This window comes from Neolamprologus multifasciatus, chromosome 11 (genome assembly GCF_963576455.1).
Source record: "Neolamprologus multifasciatus chromosome 11, fNeoMul1.2, whole genome shotgun sequence".
Lineage (NCBI taxonomy): Eukaryota > Metazoa > Chordata > Actinopteri > Cichliformes > Cichlidae > Neolamprologus > Neolamprologus multifasciatus.
The window spans coordinates 27252135-27262810 of NC_140449.1; positions in this window are offsets into that span (position 1 = coordinate 27252135).

Below are 10676 nucleotides of genomic sequence, written 5' to 3' on the forward strand. Positions count from 1 at the left end.
AAATATATAAACTAACTGAAACGATTTTGTAAAACTGGTAAACAGATACGATTATTAGTTTCTGTATTTTTTTTTCTGAAACTTACTAAATAAAAACAAAAGTAAAAACTAGAAAATACAAACTATAATCTGTATGATACCTCTGGCACTATGGTGGCTGAAATGCTCCAGCTGATAAGGTCCACTTCCCCTTTGCCATCAAACTTTGTGTGGCATAGATGCAAAAAACAAGCTCTAGTCTAAAATGTCCCCATCATTAAGTTATTTAAATCAAAACTTTCAGAAGGACTTTTTTAATACCTATTCTGCTCTTGATGATCAGCTTCATGATAAAATCAAACTATCACATGACTGCAGGAATCTGCTAGCAACCAACAAAATTGCAAGGCCGATTTTTCTTGCAGCACTCTATACCTTTTTGCGACGGGTTTCACTAGTGACTTACCAGCTTCTTCTAATAGATCAGCTGTTTTGGCTCCCAGGTGGCTCTTCAGATTTTTTGTTTGTTAAATTAATTCATTACCAAGAATTAAATTAAAACTTAAAAGTAAAACTATGTGTAAAATGAGTGACTAGTATACAAAACATACATTATATCAGATGTTTACTATTTATATGATCATAAAAAATAAATTTTGAAGTACAAAAACAAGCACACATCTGAATTTTACAAAAAGATCCATGTATACTTAATATTTATTAACCTTTGTCCTGTTTCACTCTAGTAAAACAGTTAGAGTACAATAAAATCATAACATAACATAAAGTCCCTCAGCTTTAAGCGGTTGATCCTGTTTAGTTTCTCTGTTTTTAACTGCCCTGTTTTGGAGAGTATTCTCTCTCAGGGGGTTGAAATGTTACTGTCATCACTCATCTTCTCAAGTTTCCAGAATGTTTTCTTTGTATCAGATGTTCTCTCTCTCTCATTTACACGTACAAAGAAGCACAAGGGAGGGAAATGAGCGTGTGGTGTGTCTGTAACCTCCCCTCCTTCCCTTCTGCTCAGTACAGACCAATGACTGTTTGGTGCGAACACTCAGACGTCATCACACATCATGCAGTTGACCAATCATGTATGACCTGAATAGGAAAAAAAGAGAGAGAGGAAGAAAAAAAGAAAAGCGTCTCATTCACTTCAAAGAGTCAGCTCTGAAAGTCGCTTCATTCACACCTGACACTTCACTACGGGTCAGGAAATATACATTTTTAAATATAAATATTGTAAGTGTTCTACATGTGGTGGTGTCGTTCCAAGATTGCTGTGTTGTATGTGTCACGGTGTGCTGTGTGCAGGAGAAGAGGACCCAAACGCTGGATTCAGAAGCAAAACCATGTGCCTCATATATAAAAACTAAAAGTAAAAACTTCATTATTACTCTTTATGTCATTTTAAGCAGTACATAAGTAAATGTAACTAGTTTATAACTAAAAAAAAATCCCTATCTTACTCTCAATCAAGCTCAAGTCAATATGCTTATAAACAAAAATAAACACCAGAAAACAGTGCAGGGCATAGACCCATGTGAGCTTTTAATGATGCAGTCAGGTCAAACTCTACAAGGCATTGGGATACAATGATTGTGCTTAAAAAACCTACAACTTAAAAAATTGCGCTGTATAAATGTGTAAATGGACTTGCTCAAGCAAGGCAGAAAAGCCTCATGTAGACATTGCCCTACCGCACCCTCATTTGAACTATCGAGGTCACCTGAAGTTGTAAATGTGCTTTTTAAATGTCCAGGAAGGGATTGTTTTTAATCTGTCATCTTCAAGGGAAAACAGAAAAAAATGTACATGTTATGGATCTTCCCCCAGAATTAAATTTCAATGCATTTTATCTGAGATTACAGTGTGATTGCACATTGGTTAGAGGTAGAGTGTCTACTTTCCAAGTTCAAGTGTCTACTAAGATCATCTATTAATTGAAAAGTTGGTGGTCCCTGGGTGCTGTAGTCTGCAACCAGGGACCACCATTCATTATCTTGCCCAAGGATACTTGGGCAAGATAATGAATAAACATAGAAAAAAGTGGACATAGATTTGAGCGCTTAGGCAGAGTTACAAAGCATTATAAAGGAACTAGTCCATTTAACATCTTTACGGGGGCCAATGTGGGAAACCTCATTAAGACATCATGTGAATTACTGAGGTCACCTAAGCAAAGCGTAAGAGAAAGTTGAAAGTTAATTAGTTGGTCAGCAGTTGTACAGTATATATACTGGGAATACAGCCAAATATTGTACCACACAGTCTTGTAAAATTTATTTAAGCTTTCAGTTTAAGTTAATGAATTGTGAAATAAAAAGTGTCATATAGGCTTTTACAAGTCAACAAGTACAACAAAAAAAAAAACATAAAAGCCTCTGGAATTAAATAATAGTACAGAAGTCAGTACGAGAGAAATTTCTTTTGCAGTTCATCTGAAAAGATGCAGTTGTGTTTTGGGATCTTTTAAACATCATTAGGCGTGTTGCTGCACGCTGTTTTTCCCATCTGTGAGTGCAGAACAAGCGCTCACAAAGCAGCAGCTCAGGGATGACGTCAAACACATGGGTCCTCTGTAGGCCTGTAGGAAAACCCAGACATTTTTATCAATCTCGAAAATCCCCCCAGACGCCCCGGACAGAACGTGAAAAGAGGACATGTCCTGGGAAAAGAGGACGGTTGGTCACCCTAAGTTAGTCAAGAAGTAAGAAGTGTTTGTGAACTAAAAATCCAGAATGTGGGATACTGTTTGTCAGGATTTGGACAGTCCAGCGTGTGCTCCCAATGCAGGGGAAACTAATTCTGCCAGGGAGACCTACCATGGCAATTGTTCAGGTGAAGCCAATAGAAAGATATGCTTCATCCTATTTTCTAGTATTTGGCTTGGAAGGAAGCTGGTTTGGAAACATATTCGTCAATGCTTTATCTTCTGCTTTGAGTTTGTGTGGGAGCCCCGTCAAAAACCTGTCCATTATGTTAGCAGTGTCCAAGTGTTTTTTTTGTTTTTTTTTTTTTTATTCATACCATTTGCCATACCTCATCTGTGCAGGAGGTATGGCAAATGTTTGGATGGGCAATAACCATCCAAACTAACTGGACATCATGAAAATCAGTTCATGGGTTAAATTTTCTTTGCTTAAATTTAGTACTTCAAACAAGATACATTGAAGCTTAAAATGTATAGGGATTAATGTCTTTTTAAGTGGTGGGAATCTTTTTTGCATTCACATGGAATTCTTTCATATTTAGTTTTAATTTCCCCCCATTCATTTTCTTCTACAATAAAGTAACTGATTAACAAACAGTGACATGACAATTAAAGGAACTCAATGATTTGTTCAGATAATAAAACAAACACACAGTAGCCATAATCAAAATAGTTATGAGATTCTTTCCTGCAGTGTTGGTCCACTAGATGAACTATTAAGTGTAGGAAATTTCCCCCCGTGTATGTTTGCAGACAGATCCTCTGAGTTAATAGATAATATATTTGACCCCTGACCAGCGTGTTTTCTGCTGCCTTTGTTGTGTGGGGAGTTTCCCTTGAAAAACCGGAAAATCTTTAGTGTTGACGAAACACTACACTTAAGTCCACATGACATAAAATAATCCTCACCTGAACATGCCGTTCAAACCTTTCATTGACTTAAATAAGATATGACAGCAGCTATTTGACTGTAAAGGAGTTGTGACTCTGATAAATCGGAGTATTATTGTGTTTTGGGGAGTTGCTGAGTGTATCTCCTTTTTTGAAAATGGAAATTCACACACAGATCTGAGATCATGATAATGATCATTACATTACAAAGTCAAGCCAGTTCTTCCTTCGGACCACGTGACTGTTGAAGCCAACTTTAAAAAAAAATCCCTGAGAAACAAGTGTATCAAGTAGGTTTTTCTCTGACTGAGGTAAAGGTTTCTCATATTTGTCTAGTACTTACTCAAATTGCAGAAGGGGCAGGGCTAGAGAGTTTCACATGGTTATCTTTGCTGTGTCACTTTTTAAACTCATTGAATGACATCACAAGTTTCCAGGAAGTCTGACGATGAGGGACACAATAACAATGATCTTTAGTTTCAGAAGAACCAGTTTTAGATTACATAATGTTCACTTAGAGAACAGCCTAGTCATGGTGTAACAAAAAGATGGGGTTAGGGTGGGTTATTCTACAAACAGAAGTGCATGAATAGAACTTAATGAGATGGTAACTGAAACAAAACATACAATGAAAACAATTTAAAGTATATGAGAGTCCATTTTACTGCAGTCAGATAATTTTTGAATGTGTAGCACAGGACTGGATAAAGTGTTGGGGTTGTTACTCAAAGAAAGTAACCTATTACACATTCCTTGTTACTTTTCTTAAAAGTGTAGACCTCTCCATAATTTTCCTCCTTCTGGCACACAAACTGAAATTGACCTATTGCAGCACAAATGCACAAGAAGAAAAAAACACATTTTATTGTATTTTTTTTTATATCCATCTGGCATGCAGATAACTGAAAAACCTAATTGTTCAGTTATCTGAAACCTAACAACATAATTGTAATTGTAGTGTGATTATTTAATTTATTACAGTAATGCATTAAATACGAATTTACTGAAAAATGTAATGTGATTACAATAATGTGTTACCTTATAACAGTTTGTCAGTCTTCCATGATCATGGTCCTGAGTCTGACGACTCAGTGTTTTGTGTTTCTTTATAATATTTTATGTTTTTGTTTATTCTGATTATGTATTCTGTTAAGATTTGCCATTTATTAGGTTTCCGTTCTGTGCCTGCCCTGGTCCCACTTCTGTGTTCCCTCTGTCCATGGTGTTATTATGTCTGCTCATGAGTCTGTGTCTAAGTTCTATGTCTCGTCTGGATCTCTGTGTCTGTCTGTACTTCCTGTTTTACTTTGTAGGTCTGTGCCTTATGTCTGTGCATCCAGCTTTGTGCTCTTCCTGTCTCATCTGTGTAATCAGCGTCAGGCGTGTCTCCCAGCTGTTTCCTCTCAGTCCTGATCCCTCTTATATGCGTCTGCCCCTGCTCGTTGTCGCATCGTACCCTCATTTTCACTGTGTGTTCCGTTTGCCGGCTTGCCTGCCTGTTAGTTTATTAGTTTTCCCAGTTTAGTTAGTCTTCTGTTCTACATTCATTCCTGTAATAAACCGAGTATCTTAAGTTCACATCTGCCTCCGCGAGTCCTGCTCTTGGGTCCACCATTCCTGCCTGCTGCACACAGCCCAACATGACACTAATGGCCTTCCCTATGACCCCTATTTGGGTCTTTGCTGAATACTTAACACTGTCTACAGTGTATTTATAAAGCACCTTTGAGTGAAACTGTTGTTCATTTGTTGAACTGTGCCCTATATGGGTCTTGGTAGAATATATTAGCCACAATCAAGCCATTGGGAACACTGACTAACTTTTTGTTTGTTTTAACCCCGGGGCTTTGGTCAGACCCTCTTCAGCTCAGGTTATTCCACTTGAATGTAGAATCCAATCGGCAGGTGTATTTTTTTCTCAGGTCCTCCCTTCCCATCCACAGTGCAGCAAAAAGCAACCCAAGGTGTGACCACTTCATGGACCTCGTGGAGGGTTTCTCTGCTCTCTGCACCAGCGAAGTAGTTTTCTCAGTCCATCTTTTCTACATTCGAACAAGTTAATGTGGCAGCCAGCCTCCTATTGGGGGTGGGTGCTGGAGGTTGTTTCCAGGTCTTGGCTATAGCCTCCCTGGCTCTTGGGCTTAGCGTTCGCATCTGGCAAGCTCTGACCTGTTTTGCATGTGCATATGTACATTTGTAAATTCATTTGAATTTACATATTATGAACTATTGAGGTTACCTAGAGCCCTCCACCCCCACCGCAACCGGTCTGTAAGGTGTCACGGATAAATACAATAAAATTAAACCAGTACCTGGGCAGGGGGTCTGTTCCCCATAAGCTTAAAAACATGCTATAAAACCCTGGGGATTCCCTTTTATGGCAACCAAAGCTATTATGTTGGTGGGTGGGTGCGGTGCCAGCCTGTGCTGATAATTGGGTGTGTGGGTGTGTGTATATGTGTGATGTAAGCACATGCAGAGTGGATGTTGGGAGCGTGATTAGTAGTGAGAAAAAAACATTCCTCTAACTAACATCTTACTGAAACATTGTATGCTCATGACTTACATCTGCTTTTACTCTATTCTGTGCATACTTATACATACCCCAAGCTGTGGTTTCATGTTTTGTCAGGGACCTAGATCTGATCGACCCAGGGTCCCTGAGCAGTTATGGACTTGTATCATATTATATGTGTTTTTGCTGCTCTGTGCTGCTGTCCCTGTTGTCCACGCTTGTGTGTGTAAATAGGCAGGTGTGTGTACTTGTGTGGGTGCAGCTGTGACAGGCACCTTCCGGCCTGGTGTGTGTGGCCCTGCCAGGTGGTTGGCCACACCTGAAGATCATCACACACTTGCAGCTGATCAAGCCTCGTCAGAGGAGCTACTTAGGAGTGTGGTGGAGCTCTCTTTGACACTTGATCATTATGTGACTACCCGTCAGTGTTTTCAACATATCAGTAAGCTTAAGCTTCCTGCAGTTGGAAAGTGTCTAACGTCCGCCTCTGTTATTTCCCAGGAGGAGCCTGAAAATGAGAGTGCAGCAAGCACGGGGTGCATGGACACTTGGAAGCGAGGACACAGGGCACAGACACTGGGAGGAAGACACGGCACGGGAATCTGGGTGTCACGGGGATTTATTGTTGTGTATTATTTACATCACTGTACATAAACGCACTGCTTACATTGAAGGGTCCTGCATTTGGGCCCTTCTTTCACTCATCCCCATGGGCTGCCAGCGCAGCTGTGACAGTTTTCTACATTCCACAGGACCTCAACTCCCAAAGTCTTTTCTAGCTTTCTCTCACACTCCTAAAAGTACAGTGACCTGATACAACTTGAAAACATTCAAAATGCTGCTAAAAAATATTTTCCCCCTTCATTATTTTTTGTCACATTTACAAGTTTTCAGATCTGGTTCCTGTCCCACACAGCAATGAATGCATTTGAAAGCAAATCTGGATTCTTGGCTCATGGTGCTTAGACATGCAGACTACAGCAGCCAGGGATTGAACTACAAACCTTTCAATTGGTAAATGACCTGCAACAGCCATTCCACACAGTCTCCTTCATGCATTTATAGACATTTTCACAATTCAAGTAACTTGCTACCAGTTCAGTTTTTTAAATTCCTTGGAATTTCAGACTTTTTCTGAAACTAAACAAGTTAAAAACAGATATCTGGAAGTTATTTCTCTATAACTAGCCATATCAATCCTATAACAATGATGGTGTTGCTGCTATTCTTGTAACTGTTTCTGAGCTGACCTGAACTACCAGTGTCACTGAAAAAAAAACCTAACACCCCCCCCCCCCTAAAAAAAAAAAATATTTTATTTAGCTGCTAATACAACACCTCTAATACAACACCTCTCACTTTATTTCTCACAATCTCGCCTGATGATGTCTGGTCAGCAGCACTCTAGTTAAACTTTAATCTACACTAAACTCTTCTCTCCCGGCTTTGTTTGTTTTCTGTAACTTTATTCCTCTACATCTCTCAGTGACAAATGAATTTTCTGAATCTCTGAAAATTCTAAATCAAATCAAAACACAAATGTTTCTGTTCACTCCACATTAACAAACAACAATCTTTTTTCGCCAGCACTGAATTTTTCTAGACTGGACAAAGAGGGAATTGCATCCCATTATCCCAACTGTTTTATCAGTGACTGCTTTGGTTCCTTTTCTCAGCTTCAAATCAAGTCACATTTTTTCCATCACCTTAAAATCAGACCCTTTTTAAAGGGGTGCATCCCTGTTAAGCCCAACAGTCATTTCAGTGCAACTAAATGCTAAATATTTCGTTTCTTAGTTTGTTAAAGGTTTCGCTACTCCAACTAATGAGTTACTTGTGAGTTTTGTAATTAAGGATGAAACTCGGGAAGAGAGCCCGTTTAGTGTCCAACGGTGTTCTGTCAGCACTTGTCTCGCACAGGCTCAATCAGTTCAAGATAATGTAACAAAATATTTGGCACTGTCTCCCTTGTGTGACAAATGTGGTATTGCAGAAATATCATGATCACACCTGTTTTGTTTTTCCAAGTCTGAGAAATTTGTGCAGGTATATATGGTTTGTGGCTGGTTTTCCAAAACTGCACTGTAATTTGGTCATATTTGGCTGCTCTGATAGGACAAGGTCATCCCACCATAGACGAGCTCTGGGGAAAAGCATAGCATGACTTTCCTGTTTTGTAAATGTAAGTGAATATCCATCCGAAGAACTGGCGTTGCAGATGTTTGAAAATATTTATACTATGTAAGCCACAGTATTTTGCTGCATCTTTCACACTAATGGATGTTACGGACATTGACAAACTGATATTAGAGTGTATTCATATTACAGGACGGTACAGTATTGTTAGGTTTGAAAGCCTCATGTCTTCCCTCCAAACATACCTCTTGTCATTGTGGCCAAATAGCTGAATCTTTGTCTCCTCTGACCATTAAAATTTTTCCAGAAGGCATTTGGCTTGCCCATGCGACCTGCTGCATTAAGTTGAGCTTTAGTTGAAGGTGTTTGGAGTGCGGGTTCTTTCTTGGTTGGCACCGTCTGAATCCATGATGATGTACAGTTCAGATTACTGTGGACATTGATGCTGTTTCCAGTTCATAGCAGGTTTGAACATCCTAATCAGTTTCCTATCATTAGAGGGTTTTCTACCAGACTATGGCAAAGTCATGCCACATCCAAGTAACATCCATATGTACAATTCTTTGAACCAATGATCTTGGAATCTACAGTTGTTTAAAAAAATGCCTCCAAGATACCCTCCCAACATGTGCAACTCTACCGTTCTTCTTCTTCTTGAATTGTCAGTGAGTTGCTCAATTGGACTTTCCAATTGTTCTGACTATTAACCAGTCCAATAAATCATTTTATGCCGGTAAAGAGAAACTACCAGTTCTAGTCAATCATGATCATTAACAAGAAGATAATAGGCCTTCAACACCACTTGTTAAAATATTTAAGTGAGCAAGCGCATATGTTTCTAGTCTCTATGTATGTGTGATGGCCACACCTGCAGCATCACAACTCTGAAGTTGGGCAAAAGATGCAGCTGTGTTATATATGGGAAGAGTTTATTGGGACATACCATGTGCAGCTCTTTCATGGGTTTCAATAAATAAATAATTTTTAATGTTGTGCTTTCTGTTTGATTTATGAATTGTCTGTTCGCTTAGTATTCTTTGGGGTATTTAATTAAAGTGATTATAAAACTAAGCATTGGTTTGTTTGGTGTTAATACATCCTATGTGTCAACTTGGTCTGATCAGCCAGGATTTAGGTCCCCTTTGTTTCTTGTGGGTTAGGTTAGTTTTGTTTGCAAGTTATTGTTTTTGGCTTAAGTTTAGTTATATATATTTGACCTTTTTTAAGGGACCTGTATTGTTAGTTCATTTTTTTCATTTTGTGTGTAAATAAAACCCACTTTTTTTCTAAATACTTACTGTGTAAGTATTAACACAGTGGTACAAAGCATAGTATACATGGTCCAAAGTATACTATGCTTTGGACCATGTGTGGATTTCAGAAGATCCAAAATAAATTTCATCTTGGGCATCTTTGTTCTTTAAAAGTTATTAAATATGTATGCTGTACAATTGTTCCACCCTGGAAAAAGAACAGTTCACAGAAATCATTATGCCCAGAATTACCATAATGTTCATGCCCACGATGAGTGCATGGGCAAAGACAGGTTACATTTTTAAAAAGGTGTTTAAAAAATTGATAGGAACTCACACAAAAAGTGTGAATGTTAAGAAACATTACCAGAAGGGACCATAAACAGTACCACCTAATTTTCTCACTCTCATCTCTGCAGTATATCTTGTGTCTGAACGTGCTGTTTATGGCATTAAACATGATGGGAACCTTTTTTTTTTCCTTTCTCTCATGACAACCATTCATCATTTAATTTGTCTGTTTCAGTCCTTTTTTTTTAATAAGTTAAAGAGTTGGGTAATTCCAAATGGAACTTTTCAAGCACCTGAAAATACAGCATACATGCAAATTGTGCCGGCACAATTTGTCAAATTGTCTGTTAGTTAAAGCTACAGCTGCTGTATTTAATGTCAATATGCAACACTATCTGAAAGAAGATATAAGAAAGACAGGACCTGGAAGGAAGATGAAAGTTCTTTAATATTTGTTGTACATTCAATTTTAAAGCATGGCCTCAAATGTTAGATGCATCTAACATGCTGTACTATGTTAAGGATTTAGGCCCTAAATGATAAGTGCTTTTAAAAATAATGCCATCCATGTGTATTGAGCTTCATATATATTGCAATAAACAAAACCCTAAATCAATAATACAATATAATATGCAGCTAGCCAGCGGAATTATGTTAAGCTTGCCTAAAGGATGTTAATATGGAGCATACAAAAAGAACAAAACCAACTAGATAGATACACTTTTATGCATATGCTACCAGTGGGTCACCCAATAGCTACTTTGTATGTAAATGAATAGCTACCCATAAAAGAAAATGAAACTACATATTCATAAAAGACAAATCTCATAGCTGTACTTCATTTTTAAAAATGTTTGCCAAAATAAAAGCAATTGTGATTATGTTGTGTTTAATTATC